Source organism: Argiope bruennichi, chromosome 4 (assembly GCF_947563725.1).
Source record: "Argiope bruennichi chromosome 4, qqArgBrue1.1, whole genome shotgun sequence".
NCBI lineage: Eukaryota > Metazoa > Arthropoda > Arachnida > Araneae > Araneidae > Argiope > Argiope bruennichi.
The window spans coordinates 82,397,687-82,413,498 of NC_079154.1; the positions used below are offsets into that span (position 1 = coordinate 82,397,687).

Below are 15,812 nucleotides of genomic sequence, written 5' to 3' on the forward strand. Positions count from 1 at the left end.
TGCGATGGCTGATTATAGTCTTTTTATATCGAAAATTTTAAGCCTTTGAAGTGGAATTGAAGCAAAAGCTGGAGATTTTAAATCATGGGAGAAAAAGGGTTTTTGTTGTTTTGTTTTCTTCTGTTTTCTCCATGGATATAGAATCAGTTACCTATCCACATTTTAATGGAGGTAATCGAATTCCCATGATGTTCACATTTGAAAGCAAATTATGAGAAATCGGGATGTCTGGGTTTACAGATATTTACCTGGTAGGTTTTAGAAAGTTCAAATAATTGGCTTATGAAATTCTTTCTAAGTTTGGTTATATTTATTAATACGAGTACATATCTTCACTTATCCAAGGAATTGTTATTATTATTATGCCTTGCATCAATTTTCAGATTTATTACTAAAATATTTTGACAGGAAATTCTTTAAAGTTATTTTTCAGGGCACGAAAGTTGGTGACAGAAAAGAGTTGTTAGGTGCTAGGAAGAAAATGTTAATTTTTTACCGTTGACTTGGTTCATTTTTCTATTCTAAGTTTTCGAAATAAGCCAACATTTTTTTTATATAAAAAATGATTTTTGGTTCGTATAAATATATTTTGTTATTTGACCCATGCAAGCAGTTGAATCTCACACCCTTGTCGTTCACGATAATGTACCTACTTTTTGGTCTAAGTCATCTTCATAAGAACCTCTTCACTGTTCTCAATGTCACCTGATCTTTTTCTCAGTTTAATTAGTCTAAGATCTCTGCGTCTCATGGCGTAAGTTTACCTATTGATTATTCTACTTAAGTAACCAAAGCTATCATTGCTAGGAGAAGGGAATTCTTGAAGTTTCTAAATTGAAAAGTAATTTTACAAACCAATTTATTAAGGTAGATATATAAGATTACGCGACTGCTTTCATTAAAAAAAATCCTCTAGATATTTTATATTATTTTCTTATGGATATTAAAAATAAATAAATAAAACACAGAACATAGTTAAAGAATTTTACATGTTATAATTTTTATAAGTAACAGTTATAGCTCAATTTTAATTATCTTCAAAACAATCGAGCAGAAATTCGATGAAACTCCGCTATTGAAATTTCAAATCAATTCTTATGCTGCTTTTACTTTTCAGATCCTTGTTTCCCCGGCAGTTTTACAAGTGGCCAAGAGACGGAATGCATCCTCTGCCCGAGAAATTTTTATATCAGCAAGGAAGCTGCCGATTCATGTTGGCCTTGTCCGGAAGGTACGGGGACTACGAAAGAAGGAGCTAGTTCTGTGGATTCTTGTGTTGGTAAGTGATGCATTAATGCAGTTTGAACTGGATGCAAGGGAGTATTAAGTTTGTTAGAAGATTCAAGAGCAAAAATTTTTTATGAGCCTTCTGGAAACATCATATTGTTACGAATTTGGAATGTTTTTTTTCCTCGAAGTAGTAAGTTTCCTGCTAAGGCAGATAATTTTATAGAGACCTCTGATGGGTGTTGAATGGATATCGTATTTATGACCCTCGGCTTTGGCGACGAATTACGAGATCCTTGAGAAAAAAAATTAAAATTCCAGAAACAACAAGAATTTTGCAAAAGCCATTATACGAGTTATGATGTTCTTTCCAGAACTTTCTTGCCCGGTCGCGGAAACTGCAGAAAGCCTAAAAACATAAAACCGCTTTGGCTGTGTTTTGTTGCCTGTGTGTCCTTGTTTTTAGAAAATAATTCTTATAGAACATAATATTAATAGAACATAATTATTTGTTATTGAACCTGTTGAACTGTTTTCAGTAATCCACTGCATTGGACTTTGATTATCAGATTAAATTTCTGCAACAATATGTTCTTGTATGAATCGACTTGTTAATCATTAGGTTGAAGTATTATAATTTCCACATTTTAATCCCACTTTTACAAAAAGTAATTTACATGTTTTATTTTATAATTATTTTAACTAGTCTTTGTTAACAATTAAGACGCTTTGAATTCAGAACTTTTACATTTTATTAAGTGTACATAAATACTATAAATAGTAATTAACGGATCTTTGCAAGAGAAGAAGGCGTTTTGTATATTATTTTTGTTGTAATTACTTCGTGTATTATTTTCAAATAAATAACTTATTTTTTTGTATGAGGAATCCTAACACTCAAAAGAAAATTAATTTAATGCTAAATATAGAAATATGATAAAATTATAAAGGATGAAACATTTTATAAAAGTTCTTCTTTTCGGGACTCTTTTCAGCTTGTGATCTTTGTCGCGAACCTTCTTTGCTTTTATTCCAACTAGAAATATTATTGTAACAACAGTTTTTGTTATAAAAAAAATAAGATTTATCGAATTAATTTAATTAATTTAAGAAATTAATGTCTGCATGAGTTTTTAGACGATATATAGTAGCTAAAATCAAAATGTCATCGTGATTCTTAAATTTGATGACATCATTTGTTACAGAGGTTTGTGATTCATATACATTTGAAAAGATAAATGTTTATAAGAATAGAACCGTATAGAAAGTGGACCTAAGTCACGAATCGTTCTTGATACTAAGCAAAAGCAAGACTCCTCTCTTATATGAAAGTTGGTTGCATCTGTAACAGATATTTAAAAATTTTATTCATTTGAAAAAAATGAATTTTTTTCTAAAAAATAGGAGAGTAAAGAATGCGGCATTATGTCACTATAAGAGATCTGTTTCCTATAACCAAAATGTAGCTTCTTTATTATTTCTCAATCTAACAAATAAAATAAAATAAATTATTTCAGACTTTGTATAATTTGGAATTCTATAATAGTAATTAAACCAAAATATGAATACCATCCTGCCACAAGATATACTGAACCATTACTAATGATCAATTGAGCAACAACTTCCTCTGACGGACGAACAAGTCCAGCAGGATGGAGTCGTCTCCCAAGGACTAAACTACATTTTCATCTATATCTTCCAACGCTACTTCAACCACTACGATTGACAAATTTTGTTTAAAAGAAATGAAAATTAAATTTACAAATTTAAAAAGTAAATTAAGTGCAAAAGCCAATATTATAATTAAACATTTCCGGTCGTAATTTTCAAACTTCATCGAAAGATCTATTAAGTCAATCTACTTTCTCTAGCTAAGATTTCACTTGATAACTAAATTTACAAAATACACTGTTTAAAATTTGTAATATTGTTTCCTACTGTAATTAATTCCATGGTTAGAAAAACAATTTGACAGATAAATCTTGTGAATGTCGAATAGATAGTGGATCAATGAATCCTGGCTTCGACACTTAGAAACGATTTTGGAGACAAAAACCAAAGATAACAGAAATAGTAAGAAGCTTAGTGGCAGACTCATTAAAAGACAATTATGGAGATATTTCTAGAATATTTTTTGTTCTGTTACTGAAATCGTAAAGACAGAGGAAGACAGAGTTAGAATCTGTCAGTTGAGCGAGTTAGTATTGTGTTGAGCATTAAGGAGGTAGTCGATTGAACTCAAGAGTTTGACAGACGTTCAAAAGGGGTGAATAGTTAAGTGAACTCTCTCTTCAGCAGAGTTCTCCTTAAGAGCTTTGTACTGTTATTATTGTTGCACTGTGAGTACTGTTCTTGTATGTGCTTCTGCCATGCTTTGATGTCTGTATGTTTGCAGTATCGGATAGAATAAAGCGTCTTTATTTGTTATGAATAATACTGAACTGTTTCATCATACAACTACTGCATCGAACCTTGAATTTTCGGATATTGAATTTTTCCATAAGAATATTTTACAAAAACTAAAAGAACATGCGATAGCAGACAAGGAAGTCGCTTTGTATTGTGTTAGAACAAACGCATGAAAGTAACAGGAATGTTACTTAATGATATGAAAAAGTGAAATCTCATGTCTGCTGAACGGCAAACGGAATATTAGCCATTTATTAGCCATTATTCAATCCTTGTTATATCGCCTATCATGTATAACTCAAATAACTTCAGAAACATCTAATGTTTTAAATAATAAACTCTGCTACAGAGGTTTGTAACAAAAAAAAATCTGTTTCATCTCTGCCTTTTTTGTACAAAAGCCATCTTTCTATCTAAATTCTTTGAGTTACTAATTTTTAAAATTATTCCTTTTGAATTCCGTATATTTACAAGATTTTTTTTACATGTATGTATAGCTACGTTTCTTTTTCAGATTTAGGTAATAACGATTTTAGAGGTGGAATTGGACACATTTACAAATGGTATATTATAGGAATACTGATGATCTTCTTTCTATTAATTTCTTGGTAAGTTATTCAAGGAAAGAAATATCTATTAATAATTAGGAGAATATATGTATGTGTGTCTGTTCTACAAGAAACGCCATTTGATTTAGAGCTATCAAATTATAATGTACTTTGGATGGTGGAAGCGTTGATTTTAGAGCGATTGTTTTTGAAATTTTTATAAATAAAAAAATAAACCGGATTTTAATATTTTTCCATTATAATTTCTGAAAATATAATAGCGTTATGATATTTGTAAATGGTCTTCGTTAGAAAGGTTCATATACACAATGAACAAAACATGTGTAAAATTTTAACAATAACTTGCTTTAATATCTATGATGATTTGATACTAAAAATAATCTGTTGACGGAATCATGGAAATGAAGATATGTCTGAGACATTTAATTAAAACTTAATACACCCAACATTCTCGACGAATCAGCTGGTGGCTAGTGAAGGACGGCCAGACGGTTAGTGAAGGATAAGAAATTGAAGTTACACTGTCAAGGAAGTTATAATTTAAATGAGCTGGACACTTTTATGTATAGGATTATATAAAAAGAAAATGCAGTTTTAAAATATTTATTCTCTGATTTTAAATATTTATTTTTTATGAAAGATAAAACAGAAACATATACGATAAAAGACTTTCTGGGGGAAAGTTTAAAGCGTTTTTTTTAACATTCCAACGAAAACGAAGTCATTTATTTACGAACAAATGGTAATTCCTTAGGAAAGGTGATTTTATATACTGCAACGTACAATGTATGAATTCAATATTTCAGTGCAATACGCATTTTGTTTAAGTTCAAGAAAGAATACATATCCTCTTCATATTCAGATTTAGATTTGGTACAAGATATTCGTAGAAAGTATGTATAGTATCCATACAAAGTGAAAAGCGCTGGTCAACTTCGCTGGTCAGATGAAAATGTTGAGCTTATACGAACTACTTTCGAGCGTACACCATTGGAAATCCACAAGCAGTGAGCTTGGAATTAAGCAATTAATGTATGGCATGTACATAAAACTCATGCCTGCTATTTTTCAAGATCTGAAAGTTCGAAATATTACAGCAGTGAGTTAAATAATGAGGTCAAATTGCTTCACGTCACATTAGAAAATAGGGACATCTCATTCGACGTTTGCGGCAAAGCAAATGGAATTCACATTTAATGCCTAGAATGGAACTTTGAACTTTCCCCTATCTGGGGATGTATCGCATGTGTGTGTCTGTATCTATTGCTATTCATTAAAAGTTAATATTTTAAATCTGCTTCTTCTTTTGGAATAACTTTGTATAATATATGTATAATTCTTGACACATAATGTTTCTTGCTTATCTCTTTGATATTTAAAGAATAAAGTTGATAAAATGAAAAGATCAATAGAATAGTCTAAAGCAATGCAGAGATCAAGTTAATAAATAAGCAAAGCAGAATATTTAATTGCAAGAAAATAAAATAACAATCAAAGTAAAATAATTAATTGATAAGAATAAATTAAAAGGCTTAAAAGCTTTGGAAAAGAGAGGATAAAAAAGAAAGAAAGCGGAAAGCACTTTATCTAGTTGTAATATTGGGGAATTCTTATTTTGCAGATAATTCTACGTTTTAATAGGTATCTACTAATTAAATTAAATGTGTAGCATCGAGCAATCTATTGACTTATAAGTACATTTAAGGGTTTCGAAAGCTTTATATGTATTAAACTTATTGTCATTGAAAGATAATTCACTTAATCCCTCTGAAATCTTATATATTTATGAGCAATGACCTTATCAGTCCGTTGAAACGGATGAGATTAATCTTATCTCTCGTATCTTCGGTCAAAATAATCTTATCTCTGATATCTACTTTTTGTCAATAGAATCTCGTTATTTGAAGAAATAATAAACAGTAGCTGATGAAATAGCACCTGACCACTGGAAGTGGATCGATTGAGATGTTTATACTTGGATCACATCGATAAAAATTTCATCTCGTATTCAGATGAGATTTAATCCAAATACCTCATTTGCATATGTGATTTCTGGCGAGTAGAACCATTAAGTCATTTCATGCTTGCTTGCTGTAAGTCAAATGCATCATGCCAATACGATTTTGGAAATCATTCGCGTATTGAAAAAGGATCAGCGGAATTCTCACACCGAATCTTGCTTATTTATTTCCTAATAAAGCTATCTACCCGCATAATATTGAGCCCCTGGGCAAGCCTATGAATACCACCAGATTTTTGTTTAATATTTCGCAGCATAATAAATGAAACTAGTTTTCCCTTTTGGGTGGCTTTTTGACATCCGAATGAAACCAAAATTTAACACTAAACTACAATTATAAAGAACAAGGTCACGTACCAAATTCCATTTATTTACGCCATTGAGTTTTTACATTATTTCATTTACTTGCATATAAGTACCAGTGTTAACTTTAGAATAAATTTAATTCAAAATTTGACCTTAATTATAACCCTAATAACAGGGTTGGAACCAAATTTCATTTTTTTTTTTTTTTTTTTTTTTTGTCTAGGTTATTGCATTTTCGAATTATAACATTTACACCAATGCAAACGCCAAACGACAGACAGTAAACATTCTGGTGGATTTGGTTCAAAATTTGATGCAGATATATCTATATTTTAGATTTTTATATATATATAGTGTGCAGAAAGCATCCGTAAAAGCTTTAGAGGATGCAGTATAAAAAGACTGGAAATTCGCATTTACATTTGTGCATCAGCAGTGGCAAAAATGCTTGGTTGCAAGAAGTAGTTATTTAGAAGTAAACACTGAATAAACAATTTCTAGCTATACCAATTCTATCGTGGTAATATAAGTCTTTGAATATAGTAGTAAATATCTTTTTGCCCATGTTTCTGTCTTCGTTGGGAAAAAAAAAGCTTAATAGAGATCAAATATTTTGGAAATATCCTCATAATCTAAAATATTTTTTTAAGTTTTTTTAAATTAATGATATTATTTTAATTTTTGATTTGATCCAAATAAAAAAAATATTAAAGACTGATAAAAATGTTTACTTGAAAAAATAGGGATTCTTTTTGTCATTAAATAAATTTATTATTTTTGATCCGATTTTTATACCGCACGCATGATGATGCATTGTCATTAATCAATATTTTATTATTTTAGGATAATCATTATCTACCTTTTGATAAGATACAGTTGCCTCGATTATTTAAGAAGATGTTTTGGAAGGAAAGAAGTAATCGCAGTAAGTTATATGTTTAATAATTTATAAATTTTTCATCTCGGGTAAAAACGCTGTTAAATTTTGTTGGCAACTCAGTTGTGATCTGAAAATTTCAAAGCATTTCTTTCGAAATCTCCGTTTCTGCCTGATAAACTCTTTCGACTATTAAGTGACACTGAAAATTATAATTTCACACGGGCTCAAGGATAAGGATGAATTCTTAATCATTTTGTTATTTTTAGATTGAGAATGTAGATCTTCTATCCAGAAATTTTACAAGGCTATACAATTTTCTTTTTCAGAGATTTTTACAGCAGCCGTTTATCAGACTCATGAGAGATAACTGCGCTATCATATTTATGGCGAAGTATTGATCTCAGTTTTCTGATAAAGAACCTATCGAAAAATCTTGGAGAAATTATATTTCCCTTTATCAGAAATCAGAAGCTTTCCAAACAGTTTGAAAATACATACAGATGCGGAAAGAACAAGCTTATGATAGATGAAAAGTTTAGGAGGAAATTGTCTTTCATTTTCATAGACATTCCTCGCTCTGCGTTCCATAGATTCATTCATTCATTTGCGTTCTGAATCCTAGCCGCAGTTAGAATTCAGGACGCAAATACTGTTTTGTGATCGTTGCAGTATGACTTAAAATTTAGTATACAAATTGTTAGTAAAGTTAGAAAGCACAACAAGCAGTTAAAATGGAATAAGAATGTATGATTAGAAATTCCGCCTAGACAAATTTTTTGTAAACACTAAGATACTGAAAGAACAAACTTATGATGGTGGAAATTCTTCAGTTAACAATTCAATTAGCAGTTTAAATAATAAATGAATCTTTTTATAATAAATTCGAATCGGTTCATTTTTCGATCAAACGAATAAATATAAAAAAAATATATCAAAGTATTTTGAAATAAAAATCCATTAAAATCCATTTGAAATAAAAATCCATTACCGCTTATATGTTTCTTATTTATATATTGGTTATATTCATTTGTCGTTTCATCACAATCAGTTTAATCTAATCTTTGTTTCATCGCAATCCATTTATATATCGTTTCTCCACAATCAATTCTATTCTATTGTTGTTTTATCGCAATCCAATTATAGACCATTTCATCCAATCGTTGTTTCATCGCAATCCAATTATATATCATTCCATCCAATCGTTGCTTCATTGCAATCCAGTAATATGTCGTTTCATCCAATCATTATTTCATCGCAATCCAATTATAGATCATTTCATCACAATAAGTTTTATCCAATCGTTGTTTCATCACAATCCAATTATATATCATTCCATCCAATCGTTGCTTCATTGCAATTCAGTAATATGTCGTTTCATCCAATCATTATTTCATCGCAATCCTTTTATATATCGTTTCTCCACAATCAATTCTATCCTTTGTTGTTTTATCGCAATCCAATTATATATCATTCCATCCAATCGTTGTTTCATTGCAATCCAGTAATATGTCGTTTCATCCAATCATTATTTCATCGCAATCCAATTATAGATCATTTCATCACAATAAGTTTTATCCAATCGTTGTTTCATCGCAATCCAATTATATATCATTCCATCCAATCGTTGCTTCATTGCAATCCAGTAATATGTCGTTTCATCCAATCATTATTTTATCGCAATCCATTTATATATCGTTTCTCCACAATCAATTCTATCCTATTGTTGTTTTATCGCAATCCAATTATATATCATTCCATCCAATCGTTGTTTCATTGCAATCCAGTAATATGTCGTTTCATCAATCGTTATTTCATCGCAATCCAATTATAGATCATTTCATCATAACCCGTTTTATCCAATCGTTGTTTCATCGCAATCCTGTTATGTATTGTTTCATCACAATCATTTGTAACCACTACTATGATGAGAAAGTACTTCGTTTATTAAACGCAAATTTTTGGCTATATATCGTTTATCTTTTAGTTTTTTTAAATGTTGAGGGAGGCTGGATTCTCCTGAGAGCAAAGATCATTTTCGAAGAGTATATAAAGCTGTACCTGATATTATGATGAATTAATATAATACCAATAATTAAGCTAATTTAAACTATGAGGAAGAAGAATGTGAAGACATTATTCAACTTTCCTTTCGGACAGAGCTCCTAGAAGAGGCGAAGTGCACATATGTTCGTCAATATATATTTACAAGCTCTTCAAACTTCACTATTTTTCAGTTATTCTTCTGAGTGTTTGTTCTAGCGAAGATTTTTCATGTTTCCTGTATAGTTGGATGTTCCCAGTTTATCCTAGTGAAAACAGAGTAAAGTAGTAAAAATAGTCTATCCTAGTAATAATTTGAATTTTCATCCCATTGCCCACCTTTCGTGGTCCAGTTTTTCAAATAAAAGTTCAATAGGCAGATACATTTATATTTCATCTAAACAGAACAAGTCTATAATGAATATGATCTAGAAATTGTCCTCCAACTACCACCTCCAATAGTAACAATTACTTTGTTTTCTCATGTTGTTGATTATTACTTGCCGTTGATGTTTTTATTACAGGAGTAATAAAAACATCAACATTGTAATAAGTAATTTTGCCCAGTAATTCGTAGTGAAAAAATAAGTCCTTAAGCGGAGACTAAGCTCTAGTATTAAATGTAAACATAAATATTTCAATTCTATACGCTTTTTTTAAGACGAGATGGACTCCATTAAAAAACAATGATACGAATTCGAACTTATTTTGTTTGTTAAAACTATGATAAATATTCAATGAACTTATTTCGAATCATAATTTAGTATTTGATGTTCATTGATAATCAGCACATGAGATGAGGGTTAAAGATATTTTTGATTAAAGGCTTACATGCATGCACAGAAACTGTTTAAAATAAAAAAAAAACATTGCATGATTTACACTCAAGGTGTCTGACAATGCTATGCTTTCCTACTTTTCCATGATAAATTTTTAATTTTAAAATAGAATTATAATTTTCAATTCTATATAGTATTTATTACCTTATTCTGGTATTACTTTTGAAATATTAGGGTGTCGCATATGTTTCTTACCTATTTCTAATACGAGATGAATGCACAATATTTACTGTATACAAGATATTATTTATTTTGTTATATAAGAACCCTTTTTTTTTCTTATTATCTTCTTCCATCTCTCAGGAAGCCTCATTATGCCTCCTTTTCAAAATTGTTGTGTTTTGGACAAGAAATAATCCTCGAAGTGCGCTTTTATTTCGCTGATGGATTTAAAGCGCTTATAGCGAAGACAAAAAGGAGTAATAATTTAAGGACAGAAACAAGTAATAATCAGATGGAATGAGATCTGAAGAGTATGCAGAATCGGTCATCAAACATCCTAATCAAAATGTAAGAGCTTCTCTCTTACGATTAATGCAATATGCGGTCTCGCGTTGTCATGATGAAAAACAACGTTCTTTGTGTTCCTAGAAATGAGAAGTTAAAATAAATAAACTAATGTTAATGTAATAATAAATAATTTTACTAATCCCGAATAGAATTAATGATGCTAAAACTATGGATTATTCTTTTTTAGAGATGTCTTTTCTTAAAACGATGTTATTTTCTTTATAGTTCTGAGTCAGTTTCATTTCTTAAGATTTGAAACGAACTATATTATTTTTTTTTACCTTTTTCCATATGCTTTTTTAATATTCTAGACTAAAGACGACACTTTTTTAATGAAGTCTACTGGTCCTGTATTGGCAAAGCATATTGCCGATGAAGAGTTCTTAGGTCATGATGAAAATATATTGGACCGATATCACATAGATGACTCAGCAGCAAAAAGAAAGTCACTGAAATTCGACGTGGATATTAAAGGATCGGCTGTGTTCACCCCAAAAAGTTCAGCTGAAATTGATAGTGTTGATGGTAGAGGATCGAAACGCCCTAGGAAGGATACGATTTCATTAATACAATCTAGCGGGATTAAAGATAGCCTATCACCAGAAGAACAATCTCCTGAATTCAAAACTGCCTCACATGAGTTTGAGAAAAATAAAGAAAACAAGGCCGATTCTCAAAATATAAAGAACTCTAATCACAATAGTAATTTATTTAAAAATAACAACATTGAAGCAGATTTACAAAATGGCAAAACTCAGAGCAATAATAATGTGAACGAATCAGCTTCAGTTGCTGATAATGTTCAGCAACAATCTATTGATGATGAAAATATAAATCCAGTTAATGAACCAATAAGTACCTTTAATGTAACGGAAGATCTTAAATATCTTAAGAATTCCGAAACTTTAAATCTGGTGAATGATTCGAAACACGACACAGAAATCTCTGGGAAAAACAATGATGATGAAATAATGGACGATGATGTAAATCAGGTTAATAATGCGAAACATCCGAGCAGTGATTTAAGAGAAGCACAAAATAATACAACTGATAGTTATAAAAATTCTAATCAGGTTAATGATATGAATCTTAGTGAAGAAATAATTGATAAAGCAGCCCAAATTAAAACGCATGATAATTATGGCTATTTAAACCAAATTAATGACCTGAAACTTAATGAAAGAACTTCTGATAAAGCTAAAGAGAACAAAATGATTGATAATTATGGATATATAAATCAGCTCAATGATTTAAAAGAAACTGAAGTAGAAGAAAAAGAAATAAACAAGAAAAATTCTAAAGATAATGATAATATAACGGAATCTGAAAATCTAGAAGAAACTTCGTCTAATACGGCTGAAAAATCTGAAACTCAAGAAGAATCTTCAAGTAGTGGGACAGAAAAATCTTCTACTCAAGATGAAATTTCATCTCAGAATGTAAAAGATTCGAAAAATGGTATTTCTGCAAGGAATTCATTAATTGCTAAAAACAATTCTATATTTGAATACGAAAGAAATTCGACGCAAAATGAGAATGGAAAAACAAAGCAAAATTCATTCTATTATCCAAGCTATCAGAACCATCAAGTTGAGCAAATATTCTCTTTAAGTTCATTTAGAAAATTTCAGAACAATTCCTGTAAAAAGCCATCTAATTGCATTAGACGGTCTACTGATGGTCATATTCACTCTGACGAATCTTTGAATACTCGATTTCGAAGATCAAGCACAGGTGAGTTGTTAAAAAAATTTACAAATGACTACTAAATTTTAAAATGTAGAAAAACAACAGACTAGGTAGTAAGGGTGCTAAATTCCAATGTTAACACTAGTCAAATGAATAAGATCTAAGCTTATATGAGATCCGCAAAAAAAGCTTCAATTTATGTTACAGAGATTCAAGTATAAAATTTTATGCTTCATATTTCATTCAAATATAAAATTTCGGACTAATAAGTATCGCCTGAAATGGAAGTATTTATTGAAATTTCTACTTCGAATAATGTGATGATTACAATGTTTTCTCTTCTTATACTTGGTATAAAGGAAAAAATGAAACAAAACAAAATGAATAGGCAACAAAAACTTCAAAATTTAACCAGTTTATATACATAATATAAAATGTAATTTTGCATTAATTATTTTAATTAGAAATTTTATAGGGAGAAGGAGAGAGAGCGCAATTTAAAAAGTCAAGGATCACATTAAAAAGTTTAAGAGCATTCAATTTTTACATATTTTCATTCAGAATGATTCATTCTCATTGATACCCAATTACATAGCAAATGTGGCACAGTTTTGTATATCACATTCTAGTTTAATTTTCAAAATTTGAAGGCATCTCTGAGATGCTGGACAAATTTAATAAATTTATTGGAGTGGTTTTTCTCATTTTTTTAATTCTCCTGTAAGAAGCATGTTAACATAAAGAACAGTACTTTAATTATTAATTACTTAATTTATTTACGAACCCGAAAAATACGTTTTTAGAATTATGCCTATCTGTGAACACAATAACAAAACAAAACAAAAAAAAAACGAGCTAAAATCAGATCTTTACACCAAAAATGTAAAATTGTATCAAATTTTAGACGAAACTTGTCAAAAGAAAATATGCTTATTGTCCATCTGCGTACATTTCATCACGAAAATTTGTAATGACCCTGACTTACAAAATTTGGCATAAGTTTTTATCCTAAAAAATAACAGCATCAAACGTTAGACGAAATTTGTCAGAGGATTGACTACCTCTAAGTCTGCCTTTTTGTATATATTCGAATTCGATGACTTCGAAAGAAATGAGGCAGAGGGGCTTTAGCATGTGATCTTTAAATATAAATGCAAATATTTATCAAAATTTTGGATCAAGATAGATTGTTGATTGGTTAATCTCTTCGTGTCTATGTAAACGAGATAATCAAAAACACAACAAGCGGGATAGATTAAATCTGGTATGTAATCTTGATTCATAGATTTTACTTTAGCACAGGAGGGCCAGTGCTAAAATGACATTGCCTGCTGCCAGTATTTAGTTACATATTACGTTGTTATGTTGTTAGCAACAGCTGATGCCAATATTTAACTTAGAGGCAACTGTTACTATGCTGCCGGGAAAGTATTCTCATAAATTTTATATCTGTGCCAAATTTTGAACGTAGTCAGTCAATAGGTAAGGGTCCAAAATTCATAAACGATTCTATTCATTATTTAATCGAAATCAACAAAAACGCATTATACTGTGGAAGAATATTACGAAAATGCACTTTCTTTGGTTTTTATCGGACCAGAAACCAAAGTAATTTGCATAACTATTCATGAAATTTCGATTCAGTTGTTTCATAAACGGTCACCTCTTAGAGCTTGTTTTGAGAATCTAAAATAACTGGTACAGAAATTACGAATAGTTCCGTGATTTATTCACCTTATAATATGGTACATAAAGTGGTCCACTTTCTCCTCATCTGTTAATATTGAAAAATATCATTTAATACCTTTTCAGAGGGTCGTAATGATGCTTTAAGATTGCATTCAGTGTGCTTTTAAAGGAATAGCTAGAAGTTTGTAAGAAAATAGTAACGTAAATAAAATATTGTTAAATGCTTTGTTGATAAAGATATTTAATGTCTAAACTCAAATATTTTATTATCTACGCAAATACTAACTATATTTAATAATTTACAATAAAAGATAGAATATGAAAGGAAATTTTTGATGATCATTCCTTTTTTTTATACTTATTGTTAAAATTAATTATTTTTAGAACAGTAAAAAAGTATAGAATACATTTTTTTTCTAAAAAAAATTACGATATCATTTTATAGATAAACGAGATATGTTTAAGGGATTAACTTAATAGCATCAAATATTTTGGATCAAATGTCGAAATATTTCTTCGTTTATTTCATAATACTATCCTCATATTATTACTGGTCAAAGCACAAAAATAGCGTTTATGATAGGGATAAAGCATGTGTAAAGGTAATAAAAGTGCTAATTATTCTCCAAAGATGTGCTTTTCCCTTCTTAAAATTTCAAATTTCTTCTACGAAGTCCTATTTTTGCAGAATATATTAATATAAAAATATTATACTTATATCACCTTACCTTTTAAAATATGAATCAATATCAAATTCCTATCCTTGCAGATTCTTCTACTTCGGATACCAACAGCATTGCACAAAAGTGGCTGAATAACAGTAAAAGAACTTTCCCCACAAAATCTGATGAAGAACCAATCCGCATAACAATTGAACCAGAGCTAGAGGAAGAAAAAGAAATGCTCGAACAAACAACGTATTGTAACATCCCAAAGTTAGTTTCTTCAAATCATGACAGATCTGTTACAGAGCGCATTACGATTGAACCGATGCAAAAAGAAATAGAGAAAGAGTTTGAAAAAAAGTTACATTCTGGCATCCCTCAGTTCATTTCTTCGAAGCAAGGTAGATCTGTTACAGAGCGCACTTCGTGTTCCATACACCAAGATATCAACTCCCCAGCACCTCCTTGTCATGTAGAAATTGTCTTGCTTCATTTGCCAGGATAGCATGTTCTATTTTAGGAATCATTTTTAATGGCTTAACTGAAAAACCATCATCAAATGTAATAGCGTTTTAAGAGCATTCATTATGAGTTGTTTTGCCAATATCATTATGCTACTCCAAAATACTTCTATTGATGGTGCGTAGATAGCAGCATTTCGTTTTCCTAGAATAGATCATTTGAAATATGAACAGATTAATCTCTTTCAAAGATAACAGTTGGAAATACTGTATGCAACCACCATGACATTCGGTAGCATATTTGTCACTTTGAAAGCAGAATAATTCAAAATATTGCAAACAATGCCATGGTTTAAAAAAGTAGATTTGCTATTTTAGATCCATAATGATTCGAAATTTTACAAACAATCACCATTAAAAATGAGCATAGACTTGTCAATTTAGGTTCACAACAGTTCAAAAGATTGCAGGCATCTGGCAGCAGAATTATCAGTTTGGGATCGCCATA

At 30.1% G+C, this 15,812-nt stretch overlaps 1 long non-coding RNA gene across 1 annotated transcript; it reads left to right on the forward strand.

Annotated features, from left to right (window-relative positions):
• Positions 1 to 1,164: 1,164 nt before the first annotated feature.
• LOC129965529 (uncharacterized) lies at positions 1,165 to 7,440 on the forward strand. Its single transcript, XR_008784223.1, has 3 exons — positions 1,165 to 1,279; positions 4,151 to 4,244; positions 7,375 to 7,440. It is a non-coding gene; the product is annotated as an uncharacterized LOC129965529 (long non-coding RNA).
• Positions 7,441 to 15,812: the final 8,372 nt, after the last annotated feature.